We start from the raw sequence: 14579 nt of genomic DNA, 5'->3' as shown, positions 1-14579 counted from the left end.
GCAAGACTGCCCCTGTTCTCCCCTGGAGGACCAGTCCCCCCCCGCCTCCCCGCCATCCAACCGGCCCATGAAGGCTCAATTTCCCTTCTGACGAGGCAACAGGTGGGGGTGGGGTGCTGGCCTGGTGAGAGGTGGGGAGGTGGGGGGGGTGCGGTTCTGAGGAGAGCCTAGGCTAGCGGGGAGGGAGGGAGTGAATCTCCAGACATGAGGTCTAGCCGTGACCGTGGGGCTCCCCCCTCATCCGGGAGCCCCTACCGTCCACGTGGCTCACTTCTTTAGAATTAGGCTTCCAACTAGTCCTCTCCCCTTTGAACTGAGTCAGTAAGCAGTGTCCTCCTGTGCATATGACATGTGCGCACGTGCAAACACCCCAGCACGGCCCCACACGGCAGGCCCCGGGCAGAGCCCGCACAGGCTGGCACACAGCTAATGCCAGCTCTCTGGTTTATGGGCTTGCAGTCTCCCGTGGTCTAAACGCTCCACCGTGGCCAGTCCCAGCCGCACACCCGAGGGCCTGGGGGTGGAACTGGGAAGGGAGCTCAGCTCCGCGATCAGCACACCCTGCCAGGGGCTCAGCACTGGCCACCGTCTCTACCCTCACCACGTGTCGGCCCTGAGCCCACAGCTTCCTGGCCTGGGTTTGGCCCCTGGGAAGGGGGGGGGGGCCCTGGAGCCTCCTACCAGCCTGCACCTTGTCCAGCAGATCAGTCACCGGCACCGGGAGAGAAGTGGGGGTCAATCAGCCTCAAGAGAACCCTCTGGAGGCGCTCGCTTCCCCTCCCCCAGTCCCCAACTCCTGCCACCCCCACCCCACCCCCAGGTCTATCCTACTCTCCCTACTTCCCCTGCGCGCCTTCTCCTCACCTTCAAGCTCTCTTGCTCCTGATCAGAAGGGACCATCCCCCAGCATTCGGAGCCCAAGCCTCCTCCAGCCCCAAAGCCCATTCTCTCTACCTTGGAGCAGGATTCTGTGGCCTGACCCCCTCCTGCGCCCCCCCTCCCCCCCACACACACACATACACACACATACACACACACACACGCGCGCACACACACACACACACACACACGCACACACACGCGCACACACACACACACACACACACACGCACGCACACACACGATGCTTCCACAGCTGACTCCTTCCTGGGCTCTCATCCCCTCAATCCTTCGGCCCTGCTGCCAACCACCCTCCCCCAGCCCCCCAGCCCCCCACTTGTTCCAAAGGCGGCCTCCAAGACACTGTCCCAGCTGCTTGAGGCGACGGCAGTTCTGCCAGCTCTCCTGGCTGCCAGGGCCTGCTGTCTTCTAACGTCCCCTCCAACCTTCCTGCCTGGCTCTCCCGGCCCTGCCCCCAAGCCATCCTGGCATCATCTGTTCCACCCCCAGGCAGCTCAGAGCCAGGCCCCATCTGCCTGGTGCACTAGCCTTTGTGGCTGGCGGGTAGGACCCTGGATCTGGGCCCATGCCCCCAGGCTCCGAGGTGCCAACCCTGCAGGGGAGTTGCTTAATGACCTTGTGAGCAGTAATTACACCCCAGGGCCCGCTCCTAATAACCACGTATTCTCCCTGTCAATGTGCCTTAATTGAAAATGAGTAGGCGATACAAGTTGCTGTGAAGTTGGCTGGCAAGGCCTTAACGTGATATTAATTGCAGTAATTAGTAGTCACTTTGTGTTGGAGTCATCTATAAATAGGGGGCCCATTAGTTTAGCAAAAGAGCACGATTTAAAATGCAAATAAAAGCCCAATTACACAGATAAATCACCGTCTTTCCCAGCAAAGGAAGGGGAGGGGGCACCGCAGCCACTTTGAGGATACATTGGTCAGTTCAGGGGCTCTGGACTCTTGATACCACCTGAGCAGCCCATCTGGGATGCTGCCCCTTTAAATAGGTTTGCCAGGCTCCCTCAGGAGGCTGTCACTCTTGGGGAGTCCTATTGACACTTTAGGTGCACAACTGGTGGTCAGGCCCCCAAATAGCTCCTCCCTCTGCCTGCTGATTGGTTCCTTTAGTAACACCGAGCAGTTTTTAAAGAGACAGTAGTGCAAGGTATCTCTGAGCCCTGGAAGAATGGGCTGGGGGGGGGGGGGGGGAGGCTCCCCTTTTTGAATGCAGCTCTTCATAGTCCAGACAGATTGAACCATGGATGCTCCTGTGCTCATTGAGCACCAACCCAAACCCAGGCGGCCCTCTCAGAACCCTCCTCTTAGATGCTCCAGAGGTCCTCCGGGTGGGCTCTCTTTGCTGCAGCAAGCTAAATAAACCCAACTTCCCTTTCTAATCCTCACCTGAGGATGGTTTTCCCCCCTTGCTTTTCAGAGAGTGTGGAGCTAAATGAGCTAAAAAAAACAGACCCACAACATTGTTCTGGGGGTGAACCCTAATCTCCACTCCTGCCTCCCACAAAAACACTATGGCAGCTACTGGAGTCACACACACAAATGAGAGAGAGGGCAGGGGGAGGGGGGATTTCTCGCAGGCTTTGGGCAAACATTGGAGGTGGGATGACTGAAAAGAAGAGGTGCAGCTGGGAGGTGTCAGAGGGCTCAGCTTCAGGGCCAGAGGGGAGACTGTCCGCTCAGCCTTTGTCTGAGGAAGCTGCGCTGCTCCAGCCCCTTCTCCCACGCCTGCACTTCCAACCTCACCATCAGGCCTCCGACCTCACCATCAGGCCTCCGACCTCACCATCAGGCCTCCGACCTCACCATCAGGTCTCCAACCTCACCATCAGGCCTCCGACCTCACCATCAGGCCTCCAACCTCACCATCAGGCCTCCAACCTCACCATCAGGCCTCCGACCTCACCATCAGGCCTCCGACCTCACCATCAGGCCTCCGCTGAGATGCCTGGACACATGGGTGCTCGTCCTTCCCTCCCAGGTCAGTGGAGCTGCTGGAGGCCTGGTGCTCAGCGCCCCGCTGCCACCTGCCACCAGCCCCTCCGCTGCCCAGAGCCCATCCCTCCCTTAGGGACAGTTGAGGTGCTGTTCTCCTGGGATTTGCATTTTAATGAGTCAGAGCCTAGATAAAGCAGCCATCCCCAAGAATGGCAGTTGTCCGTTCCAACAGGACTTTCCACCACTTCCCAAGAAATGAGGGGAAAGCGGGCAATTTGAGAATCTGACCTTTTCATTTATCCTCTATTTGATTTTCCTTTTATAACACAATGCTTATAACAGGTAGTAGTGCTTGTGATTTTTAATGTCCTATTTGACAAAGTAAAATATTGGCAATCCTATGAGGTCCTAAAAATAGTGTTTAGAAATATTGCCAGGGTATAAAATCCAAATGTCTGAGAGCTGCTGAGCTAAAAGGCTGACTCAGGGACTTGAGGCTGATGAGTCAGCAGTGTGGGGGGAGCGGGAGGGGGGCGGTGAAATGGGGACATGATGGGCAGAAGTTCCCCTCTCTCTGAAATCGCACCGGGAGATGGCTAGATCCTGGGTAAGGACCTGGAAGGAGGCCCAGCTCAGTCCCATCGGGTCTCCCTGTATTCCAGACGGGGAAGCTCAGGCCCCTTTCCCAATCTGTAAATGACCAGGCCAAACCACACTGAGGGAGGGGTCCAGGCTCTGGCCATCGCACACCGAGGGCACCTCTTACCGTTCCCCACCAGCTCTCCGTCCCTGTGTTGGCCCTGAAGCAAGAATCAGAGTGGATGTCCTCAGACGGGCGCGGTCGGTCTTGGCCCGCTGTTTCTACTTTTATGCAACCGAGATGGTTTGTTCACTCCCGAAGTGTAGAAAGGAGCCCTGCTGACCGAAGGAACACAGACCATGCACAGAAGCGCACACGCACAGGCTGTTGTGGAGCGGATGCGAGTGAATGACCACTGGAGCCCAGACCAAATTAAAATTTAGGGATCCTTTATTAGCCAGGCGGCCGGACAACCCGGCGACTGCTCTGCCATTCTCCACGCAGGGAGACCAGAGAGCAGCAGCGACCCTTTGTGCAGGACCGCTTTTAAGCACATTAACCACATCCGGTTTTTGCAGAACAAGTAACCCAAGACAAAACAGTTTTTCCCAAGCAACGTCAGGATCATGCCAATGACGACCATGTTATTCACAGAGTCATCCTGTTCTTCAGAAAGCTGACAGTGTTCTATGAAAGAAGGCTACGTGCTGGGAAGGGGCCATGAGACCATATCTCAAGGCCTGGCCTGGTGTCAGCACTGACATCTCTATCTGGGGCATAGTCCACGGCCTCTCTGGAAGCATGCTCAAAAATTCCCACTCTCTAACACAGGCCATCCAGGCCAGTCTCTGCGTGATGGCGCTTCCCCACCAGTGACAGTTCACCACTGTTTTAATCCTCCCGCCTCCTAGACAGAAACTAAGATCCCTGTGACTGAATTGCTCTCCTTCTTAAAGGCACCCAACCCCAGACTGGCCTCTGCTTCCCCACCCTCGTCTACCAATCATTGAGCACCAACCCAAACCCTGGCGGCCCTCTCAGAACCCTCCTCTTACATGCTCCAGAGGTCCTCCGGGTGGGCTCTCTTTGCTGCAGCAAGCTAAATAAACCCAACTTCCCTTTCTAATCCTCACCTGAGAATGTTTTCCCCCTTGCTTTTCAGAGAGTGGGAGAGAGAGAGAAAAACATCTACGTGAGAGACATTGACTGGTTGCTTCCTGCACGTACCCCGACAGGGTGGGGAGCGAACCTGTGACCCTCCAGTCCACGGGCTGATGCTCAATGGACTGAGCAACCAACCAGGCAAAACCAGACTTTTTTTTTTTATCACACATGTGTTCCTGGTCGCATTTGGTTGTTGGGCTTTGAACATCCAATAGTTACTTGAACTCCACTGTTCCAGGCGATGTGGTGTGAAGAAACCAGGAATATCAAAACTGTGTGGCTGGGATAGACATACAATATGATCAGTGGAATGGAATTGAGAGTCCAGAAATAAAACGTGTCCATGATCAATTGATTCTCCACAAGGGAGCCACGACCATTTAATGGGGAGAAAGAATCATGTTTTCAACAGATGGTGATGAAATAACTAGATAGCCACATACGAAAGAATGAAGTTGGACCCTTACCTCACATCATATACAAAAATTCACTCAAAATAGATTGAAGACCTAAATCTAAAAGCTAAAGCTATAAAATTCTTAAAAGGAAACATAAGGATTAATCTTCAGAAGCTCAGATTTGACAATAGATTAGTTGCACAAGCAACAAAAGAAAAATAAATTGAACTTAATGAAAATTAAAAACTATGTGTTTCAGAGGACACTATCAAGAAAGGTGAAATAGGAGAAAACATTTGCAGATCAGATATCCAATAGGGGACTTGTATCTCAAATAAAGAACTCTTAGAACTCAATAAAAAGGCAAGTTTAAAATCGGCAAACAGTCTGAATAGATCTTTTTCCGAGGAAGATATACAGATGGCCAATAAGCACATAAAAAGATGCTTGACATCATTAGTCTGCAGGAAATGCAAACCAAAACCACAAGGAGATACCATTCCACACCCACTAGATGGCTATGATCAAAAGTCAGATAACAAGGATTGATGAGCAATGGAGAGATCGAAACACTCAAATACTTGTGGTGGGAATGTAAAATAGTGCAGACACTTGGAAAGTAGTCTGGCATCAAAAGTTAAACATAGCCCTTGCCAGCTTGGCTCAGTGGATAGAGCATGGGCCTTCGGACTGAAGGGTCAAGGGTTTGATTTTGGTCAAGGACATGTACCTCGGTTGCAGGCTCCTCCCTGGCCCAGGCCCTGTTCACGAACATGCAGGAGGTAACCAATCAATGTGTTTCTCTCACATTAATGTTTCTCTCTGTCTTTCCCTCTCTCTTGCACTCTCTAAAAATCAATGGAAAAATATCCTCAGGTAAGGATTAAAAATAAAAAAACGTTAAACATAGAGTTGTCATTTGACCCAGCAATTCCACTCCTAGGTATTGTGAGCCCTGAGAAAGAAGATACCTACTAAGGAGGGCTCCTGGTGGCTAACTGGGCCCAAATTTAAAAACAAACAAAAACGAGCCTAGCAGTCATTTCTATACAGGGGCCGCTCATGCAAACTGTGCTTCAGAAAAAAGCCTGCCCTGAACGATCTGCCTCTGCACTGAACTGCCTGCCTGCGTGTGTTCCTGCATCTGAGCCAGCCATTGTGGAAGAGTTCCTGGAATCCTATTTCACCCAGTAGGGCTGAGACCCTCCCTGTCCAATTGGAGCTGTGTAGCTATATCCCAGCATCTTCACTGACCAATCAGAACCACTCCATTCTGACCAGTCAGAGTAGTACCTTTGGACCAATCAAGCTGCAAAGATTTGGAGTCCTCATTTGAATAAGGATGCACAAATCACAATCAGGGGTGAGGGCTTCTGCCTAAGATGTCTTGCCAAAGTAAAGCAGACCAGCACAGGAGCAGGGCAGACTGGCACAGAGCAGAGCTGTCTAGTCAGAGAGGGGCCTTGCCCCAGGATCACCCAGCCCCAGAGCTGCTTCACAACCATGCTGTATCACAAATGAGGTGTTTGCACTAAATAAAGTATCCTTTGCCACACCGTAAATTGAGGATCCCGGTTGGCATTGAATTGGTTAATAGTATATATCCAAGAGAAATGAAGACATATCCTATATAATAAAAGCCTAATATGCTAAGTGTTCGGTCAACCAGTCAGCTGTTCAACCAATCAAAGCATAATATGCTAATGATATGCTAAGACTGCTCAACCGTTCTCTATGACATGCACTGACCACCAGGGGGCAGACGTTCTGATCTATGGGTTAGCTTGCTGCTGGGGTCCAGCCAATTGGGACTGAGCAAGACAGGCTGGACATTCCCTGGAGCCATCCCATGGCCCCTCCCCAGCTGGCCAACCCCTCGCATCCCTCCCCAGCCCCAACCGTACACCAGAGGGGTCCCTTGGCATGGCCTTTGCCTTCTCATAATCCTGAGCCCCTTGGGGGATGTTGGAGAGCCAGTTTTGGCCTGATCCCACAGGCCAGGCTGAGGGACCCCACTCATGCACGAATTCGTGCACCAGGCCTCTAGTGTCCACATAAAACTCGTACACAAATACTTCTGGCAATGTTATTTACAACAGCCAAAGGTGGAAACAACCCAAATGTCTAACTGGTAAAGGGATAAAGAAAATGTGGTAGAGGATTTCAATATGTCAGTGGACTAAGTGGAAGCTACACTGACACTCTCCCAGGACAAAATTGGAATTACAACTAAAATATAGAAAAACCATCCTTAATAATCAACTGAAGACTCACTGGAGAGAACCCTGATAACCAAGGATATAAAGTGGAGACCACATAGAAACTGGTAGGAAGTGCAGAGACACAAGAGGGCTGATCAGGCTCCCACAGACAACAGCTGAAGTCCTGGAGGGATATCTCAGCTGTGGGGGGTTCCCACTGAGAACTCTGGGGTCTAATCCCAAAACTGGGTTCCCCAGCTCAGAGCACCAGAACTGAGAAAATTGTCCACGTAACATCTGGTTGTGAAAAGCAATGGGGTTTCTGTCTGCCAGGGAGAAATGGCTGGAAATGCAGGACCCTCTTAAAAGGCCAACACACAAAATTTCATGTGCATTCATTCACCTTGGGCTGTGGCAGGGAGAGGGCAGAGTGGACTAGAGCTGTGTGAGGGGGATCCAGGGTCGGGGACTCTGGGGATAGAGCTTGGAGGGCCACCACCTGGATTCCTGTGCTGAGTCATTCCCCCATACTGCAGAGGACCTCTTTCTCAGGCAGACCTTAACCATCCAGGCAGCTTGTGCCTGGGGGTAAGCAGTGGCCCCACCCTGTTGGAAAACCTCTCACCCTACCCTGCAGAGTTTCCGCCTTGCTATGATCTACAGCCTGATGCTCATTAAGAGACTGAGCATAACAATCATCCTGTAGGCAAAAGCAGATTTCTGGGTGTTTTGAGTCTTTGCCTGATCTGCTTCTGGACCAGGGTCTAGGAAAAACAAACCTTGGTGCACAACTTGGTCTTTCCAAATGCACCCAGTCCCAGCAGAGGGAGCCACAAGCTGTGGATTGCTGGTAACTCCAAACAGGGTACTCAGGAGCAGTCACAAACAACATCTGACATTGTCCTGCACCAGAGACCCTCCCAAAGACTGCGAGTCATAGCAGATCTAATACATAGAAACAAACCCAAACAGGGAGTCAAAGTGGAGAGACAAAAAACAAGCCTCAAATGAAAGAAGCAATAGAATTCTCCAGAAGAAGAGCTAAATGAAATGGAGTTAAGCAATTTTTTTGATATAGAGTTTAGAATAATGATTACAAGAATGCTCAACAGCATGCAAAAAGATATAGAAACTATGAAAAATGACCAGTCAAAAATAAAGAATGACATAGCAGTAATAAAGAATACATTTGGGCCCTGGCTGGTTTGGCTCAGTGGATAAAACATTGCCCTGCTGACTGGAGGGTCCTGGGTTCATTTCCAGTCAAGGGTACATGCTCAGATTACAGGCTTAATCCCCAGTAGGGGGCGTGCAGGAGACAGCCGATCAATGATTCTCATCATTAATGTTTCTGTCTCTCTCTCCCTCTCCCTTCCTCTCTGAAATATATATATATAAAGAATACATTGGAAGGAATAAACAGCAGATTAGAGGAAGCCAAGGATCAGATCAGCAAATTAGAAATCAGGGTAGAGAAAAAATCAGAGAAGCAAAAAGAAAAAGCAAAGAACAGGAGGACAGCTTAAGGGAGCTGTGAGACAACATGAAACATAATGATATCCACATCATAGGAGTACCAGAAGGCAAAGAAACTGAGCACAGATAGAGAACCTATTTGAAGAAATTATGACAGAAAACTTCCCTAATCTGGGGAAGGAAAAAGGCACATAAATTCAGAGAGTGCTAAGCAAGAAGAACCAAAAGAGGCCTGTGTCCAGACACATCATAATTAAAATGCCAAAGAGAGAATCTTAAAGGCAGCAAGAGAAAAGCAAACTGCTACCTACAAAGGAGCTCTCATAAGGCTGTCAGCAGATTTCTCATCAGAAATCCTACAGGCCAGAAGGGAAGGGCATGAAGTATTCAATGTAATAAAAAGAAAGGATCTGAAACCAAGACCACTCTATCCAGCAAGGATATCATTCAAAATAGATGGTGAAGTGAAGTTTCCCAAACCAAAAAAAAAAAAAAAAAAAGGCTAAAAGAGTGCCCAAACCAGCATTGCAAGAAATGCTAGATCAAAGGTTTCTGTGCCTTACTCATCAGTAGTGTTGTCTTCCCAGGGTATCCTATATAATAAAAGCTTACTATGCTAAGTGTCTGGTCGTCCGGTTGGCCATTCAAGCAATCATAGCGTAATATGCTAATGATATGCTAAGGCAGCTCAATCGCTCGCTATGACGTGCACTGACCACCAAGGGGCAGACAGTTGACCAGTCGCTATGACATGCACTGACCCCCAGGGGGAAGATGCTCCACCAGTAGGTTAGCTTGCTGCTGGGGTCTGGCTGACTGGGACTGAGAAAGATGGGCTGGGCACGCCCTGGAGCCCTCCCGCAGTACCTCCCCAGCTGGCCAACCTCCTGCGTTCCTTCCCAGCCCCAATTGTGCACTGGTGGGGTCCCTTAGCCTGGTCTGCACCCTCTTGCAATCCAGGCTGAGGGACCCCCTCTCTGAGTGCACGAATTTTGTGCACCAGGCCTCTAGTTAAGTATAAGAGCCTCTCTCACATAATGGACCGAGAATGTGAATGGGCAATCAGAATACAAAATTCTAACAAGTTACACAATATAGAACAAGTCATTTTTTTGTTTGTTTTTATTTTTTTGTGGGGTTTTTGTTGTTGTTAATCTTCACCCAAGAATATTTTTCTATTGATTTTTAGAGAGAATGGAAGAGAGGAAAAGAGACAGAGAGAGAAAAACATTTATTGGTTGTCTCCCACACGCACCCCAACCAGGGCCAGGGATCGAGCCTGCAACCAAGGTACGTTTCCTTGGTTGCAGGAATCAGGACCCACCCAGGACCCTCCAGTCCATGGGCCGACGCTCTATCCACTGAGCCAAAACTGCTAGGCTTTTTTTTTTTCAAATGAAATAAGCAAGAGAATACAATGGAATAGTATTCAGCCATAAAAAGGAATGAAGTATTGCTCCATGCTACAACATGGATGAACCTTGAAAACATCATGCTAAGTGAAGGAAGCCAACCATAAAAGACCACGTGTTATGTGACTTATATGAAATTTCCAGAATAGGCAGATCTGCAGGAAAAAAGTAGATTAGTGGTTGCTTATGGCTGAGAGGAGTGGGGGATGGGGGTGATAGTTAGAGAGAACAGGGCTTCTTTTCGAGGTGATGAAAATGTTCTGAAACTGATTGTGTGATGGTTGCGCTTATCTGTGAATATATATTTATTACTATTGGATTTTACACTTTAAGTGGATAAATCGTATGGCGTGTAAATTGCATCTCAATAAAACTGCTTAAAGGAAAGTAGAGCCAGGCCCTCCCCCCAGAGGCTCCATTCTAGGGGAGAAGGTCTGCATGGAACAGGTCACAGACGGGGTTCCCATTGGCACAAGGGCCGTGGCTGAGCCAGGGCCAGGGCACCGGCACGAGGGCTGCCCTTGCAGAGGCTGGGGAGCCGGTCAGGGAGGTGCTCTGGGGACGTGACTCTTTTAATACCCTTTTTTATTTTGCAACTTTAATGAGTTGGGTTTTTAAATTTTTCTGCCTGTAAGTTTAACGTAAAATAATCCCTCCAACTTTACTGAGGGGTTGACCATGTCCACGACCAAATCCACCTCTGAGCGCAATTTGGTTGCTGACCCAGCCCCAGCCCAGGCATTCTCCTCAGCAGGTGTGGGGGGGGGGGGGGGCGCATGTCACGCTCCCTCTGTGGGTGACTCTGTCTGCTTCCCCTCCTGGGAATTGCAGCTTACTCCCCCTCCAGGTCTTTGGGCGGCGCAACGTGGCGGGCACGATCTCGGGGGGGGGGCAGGTGGAGGTAATCGCGGAGATACTGGATGCCCTCGTTGGTAAGGTACCAGTAGAAGTGTCTCCAGGCAAACTGCTCCTTCACGTAGCCCCGGGACTTGAGAGACTGCAAGACAGAAAACCACGGTTGAGACCTGACTAGAGGCTTAGACCAGAAACGCGGTGCAGAGGGGGCTGGGCTGCGCCGTGGACAAGTTTTCAGATGCATCTACCTCACGGCCCGTCAAGGCAGCGAGAAGCTCGGGCTGTCCTGGCCTCCCCTTGGCATTTGCCGTGAACAGCCGGGAAAACCCCTCCATCGGCACCCACTCCAGCAGCGCCCGGCTGGCTACCTGCATGGCCTTCATGACGTGAAGATTGGGCACGTTCTTGTCTGCCAGCTCGGGGTGCTTAGGCATGTGCACATCCTTCTTGGCCACCATCACCCCCTCCTTAAAGAGGAGTTCGTAGATGGCAATCCAGTTCTTCCGGGGCATCTGGGGCCAGAGCTGCAACGCAACGAGTTGTAACTTATATGTCATGACATTACCCATCTCACATGTACAATATTTGGTGAATTTACTGTGTGCTGCAACCATCAACCATAGCACAGTTTTAGAACATGTTCCTCGCCCCAAAAAGACTCCTTAAGCTCAAATACAGCCAATGCCGTTCCCTGCGACTACTCATCTACTTTCTGTTTTTGATCTGCCTTTTCTGGAAATTTCATATGAACAGGTCACAGCACGGTGCCGGCTGTCCGGCTTCCGTATGCTCTGGAGGCCTGTGTTGCAGAGGTGCCCGCGCCAGCCTCTCTGTGGCTGACCAGCTCCCCCGCACGGACAGACCATTCTTGCTCATCAGGCCCAGCGAGGGGCACGCGGGCAGCTTCCAGTTTGGGGCGCTTATGAATAACGCTGCTGTGAGGTCTCACACACGTCTGTGCAGGCGCGTTTCCATCCCTCTCGGGGAGAGGCCTAGGACTGGAATTGCTGAATCATACGGTAAATTTAACTTTTTAAAAGACTTTATTTCCGTCCTGGCTGGTGTGGCTCAGTTGGTTGAGCATCATCCCTGGCACCAAAAGGCCGCCGGTTCAATTCCACATCAGGGCACATGCCCGGGTTTTGAGTTCAACCCCCAGTAGGGGGCGTGCAGGAGGCAGCCGATCAATGTTTCTCTCTCACATGGATGTTTCTCTCTCTCTCTTCCTCTCTCTCAAAAGAGTTTAATTTAAAAATAAAAAAGACTTTATTTTCCAAAGTCCCACCATGTTTCCCTCCTCTGGGGAAATGACACAAGCTGAGACCTACGGGGGAGAAGGAGCGTCCTTGCAGTGAGAGAGGGACGGCGTGGGACGGCCCGAGGCCCGGCAGGTAAAAGCTCGAGGAGCTGGTTTCCTGAGGAAAAGCGGGTAAGGTTCTTTACGTTGAACTGGAAAACACGAAGCTGTGAGGACACAAAAACGAGCGTGAGGACCAGCACTGATGTGTCCCGTCGGGAACCTGGCGGGAGGGGCCCACGGGCACAGGGGAAGCTGAGTGCAGCTGCCTGAGGAGCAGGGGGGCCCTGGGGCTGTGTCTCGGGGCTGCACCTTTACTTGCCCTGGAGGCAGTGAGAGCCCCTGGGGGCCGGGAGCTGCCAGGGCGGGAGGGCTGGGGACCATGCAGAGACCGGGTGGGAGCAGGGAAAGGCGGGGACACTCATCCTGCTGTGACTGCAGTCATCTGGGCGAGATGCCAGGAGCCGGGAGGCAGAGGGGGAGATGGTGAGGGGTGGGGAGTGGTGACCGGATTGGGGGCGGCGAGATGGAGGATCCAGCATGTCTCCAGGTGTCTGGCTTGGGCTGGACACGGGGACGCCTGCAGACGGGGACAGCACTCTGCCGGGAAGGAGCGGCGGTGCCGAGGTGTCCGTTATGGACACGCTGGGTTCCAGGGCCTGTGCTCAGGGCCTCTCCCTGGGAGAGCAGGGTGTGGACTCGGGGTCCTCGGGAGCAGCCCTTCCTGTGAAACACGCCCCTGACTGAGGGCGCCCCCCCCCCCCCCCCCCCGTCTGTCTTGTTCCAAGTGTGGGGCAGACCCTGAAAGCTGTGCCTTTCAACAGGCCGCTGAGGTTTGGGAACAATTGTGTCACATGACACACCAAGGTGTCTTCTGAGGCTGGCTCTGCGTTGTCCCGGCTTTGCCCTCTGCCCCCCTGGTGCCTGGGCCCAGCTGATCCCCACATCCAGAGAACAAGGGTTCCCCCACCCCAGAGACTGCTGTCCCCCACTGTCCACTGTCTTCTGTGAACTCCTGGTGTGCAGCTGGGCATGTACCATGCTTTCCAACCGTGCTTGCAGCTGACTGTGGTCATGTGACTAAGTCTGGATCATACGTGGCAGTATCTTTCCCCAGAGTAAAGGGAGGAGATGTGGCCTTCATCACTCCTCCTTCCTGACAGTTGGGGTGCAGGTGTGATGTGTGGAGCTCCAGCAGCAACCTTGGGTCCTGAAGTGGGAGTGACCTTTGAATGGAAGCCACACACGATGGAGCAAAAAGATAGAAGCCCAACTGTACCCTCCATTGCCAACTTCACGTTACACTCCACGGGGAGCAGCATGCACAATACAGAGTGTGCGAGCCTGCCCGGAGCCTACCACCAGAGCGCCCGCCAGCCTCCTGCCCGCCTCCGGACACCGTGCGGACAAGGACCTCCTTCCATTGTGAGCAACAACCTGAGGGGTTCTGCTCTCTGCCACTGGATCTGCCCTGATACCCCGGGTCTAAAACCCAGTCCCACGTCCACATCCCCCTTCCTTTGCCAGGTCCATGTGTGGCCCGGATGGGTGAGTGTTGTTTCCCAACTCCACCCCCCCCCCCCCAGAGCGGCCCCACAAGGCAACCACAGAAGTGGCAGAGCCGGGATTGCCCGCCCAGGCCGTTCTGCCTCAAGTCTCACCCGGCTCATACTGCTGATTATCGGTGGCCAACCACTCCAAACTGAGTGGCTTCACATTGCGACTTATTTCTCGTGGGTTTTCTGGGCTCACCAGGCATTTCTAAGTGAGGGCCCCTCAGGAGGTTTCGGTCAGATGGTGCTGGGGCAGGCATCATCTGAAGGCTCGACGGGGCTGGACGTCCGAGGTGACTTCCTCCCGCCGGCAGGTGGTGCGGGCTGGGAGCTGGAGCCCCTACCCGCTCCTCACCGCGTGGAGGCTGCATTCCCAGAAGTCTCCGGGAGTGAGCATTCCGGAGACCCAGCAGAAGCCGTGAGGCTTCTCACGCACCAGCTCCTCAGCCACGCGCATCGCTCCTGCCGTGTGGCTTGGGCCAGTGCAGGCCCCGGGAAGATGACATAGGGGGTGACTGCCAGCAAGCGGGGCTCACAGGCCACCTGAGTGGACAGGAGTCCAGCGCGGCCGTCAGAGCCGCAGACGGGCAGCGGCGTCCACGCGCTACCTGGGAGCCCGGGAAGGGTGGGTTCTGTGCTCACCGAGTGTGCGTGCAGCACGCGTGGGCGTGTGTGGTGCATGTTGCGCGTCACTGGGGGATGTTTATGTGGTGTGTGCTGTGTGGTAGGAGGTGTGGGAGTGGGTGACACACGTGTCTGCACGTGGCTGGGAGCTGGAGCTGGCAGAGCGTGTGGGACTCCG

General features: G+C 52.5%; 1 pseudogene across 1 annotated transcript; it reads right to left on the bottom strand.

Moving 5' to 3' along the window:
* Positions 1-10708: 10708 nt before the first annotated feature.
* LOC307105764 (small ribosomal subunit protein eS10-like) lies at positions 10709-14234 on the bottom strand (annotated as a pseudogene). The gene is made up of 3 exons: positions 14133-14234; positions 11296-11451; positions 10709-11069 (listed from the first exon to the last, which is right to left on the bottom strand). The product of its transcript is annotated as a small ribosomal subunit protein eS10-like (transcript).
* Positions 14235-14579: the final 345 nt, after the last annotated feature.

This window comes from Cnephaeus nilssonii (assembly GCF_951640355.1).
Source record: "Cnephaeus nilssonii genome assembly, chromosome: 9".
NCBI classification, from domain to species: domain Eukaryota; kingdom Metazoa; phylum Chordata; class Mammalia; order Chiroptera; family Vespertilionidae; genus Cnephaeus; species Cnephaeus nilssonii.
This window is presented reverse-complemented; position numbering and strand designations above follow the sequence as displayed.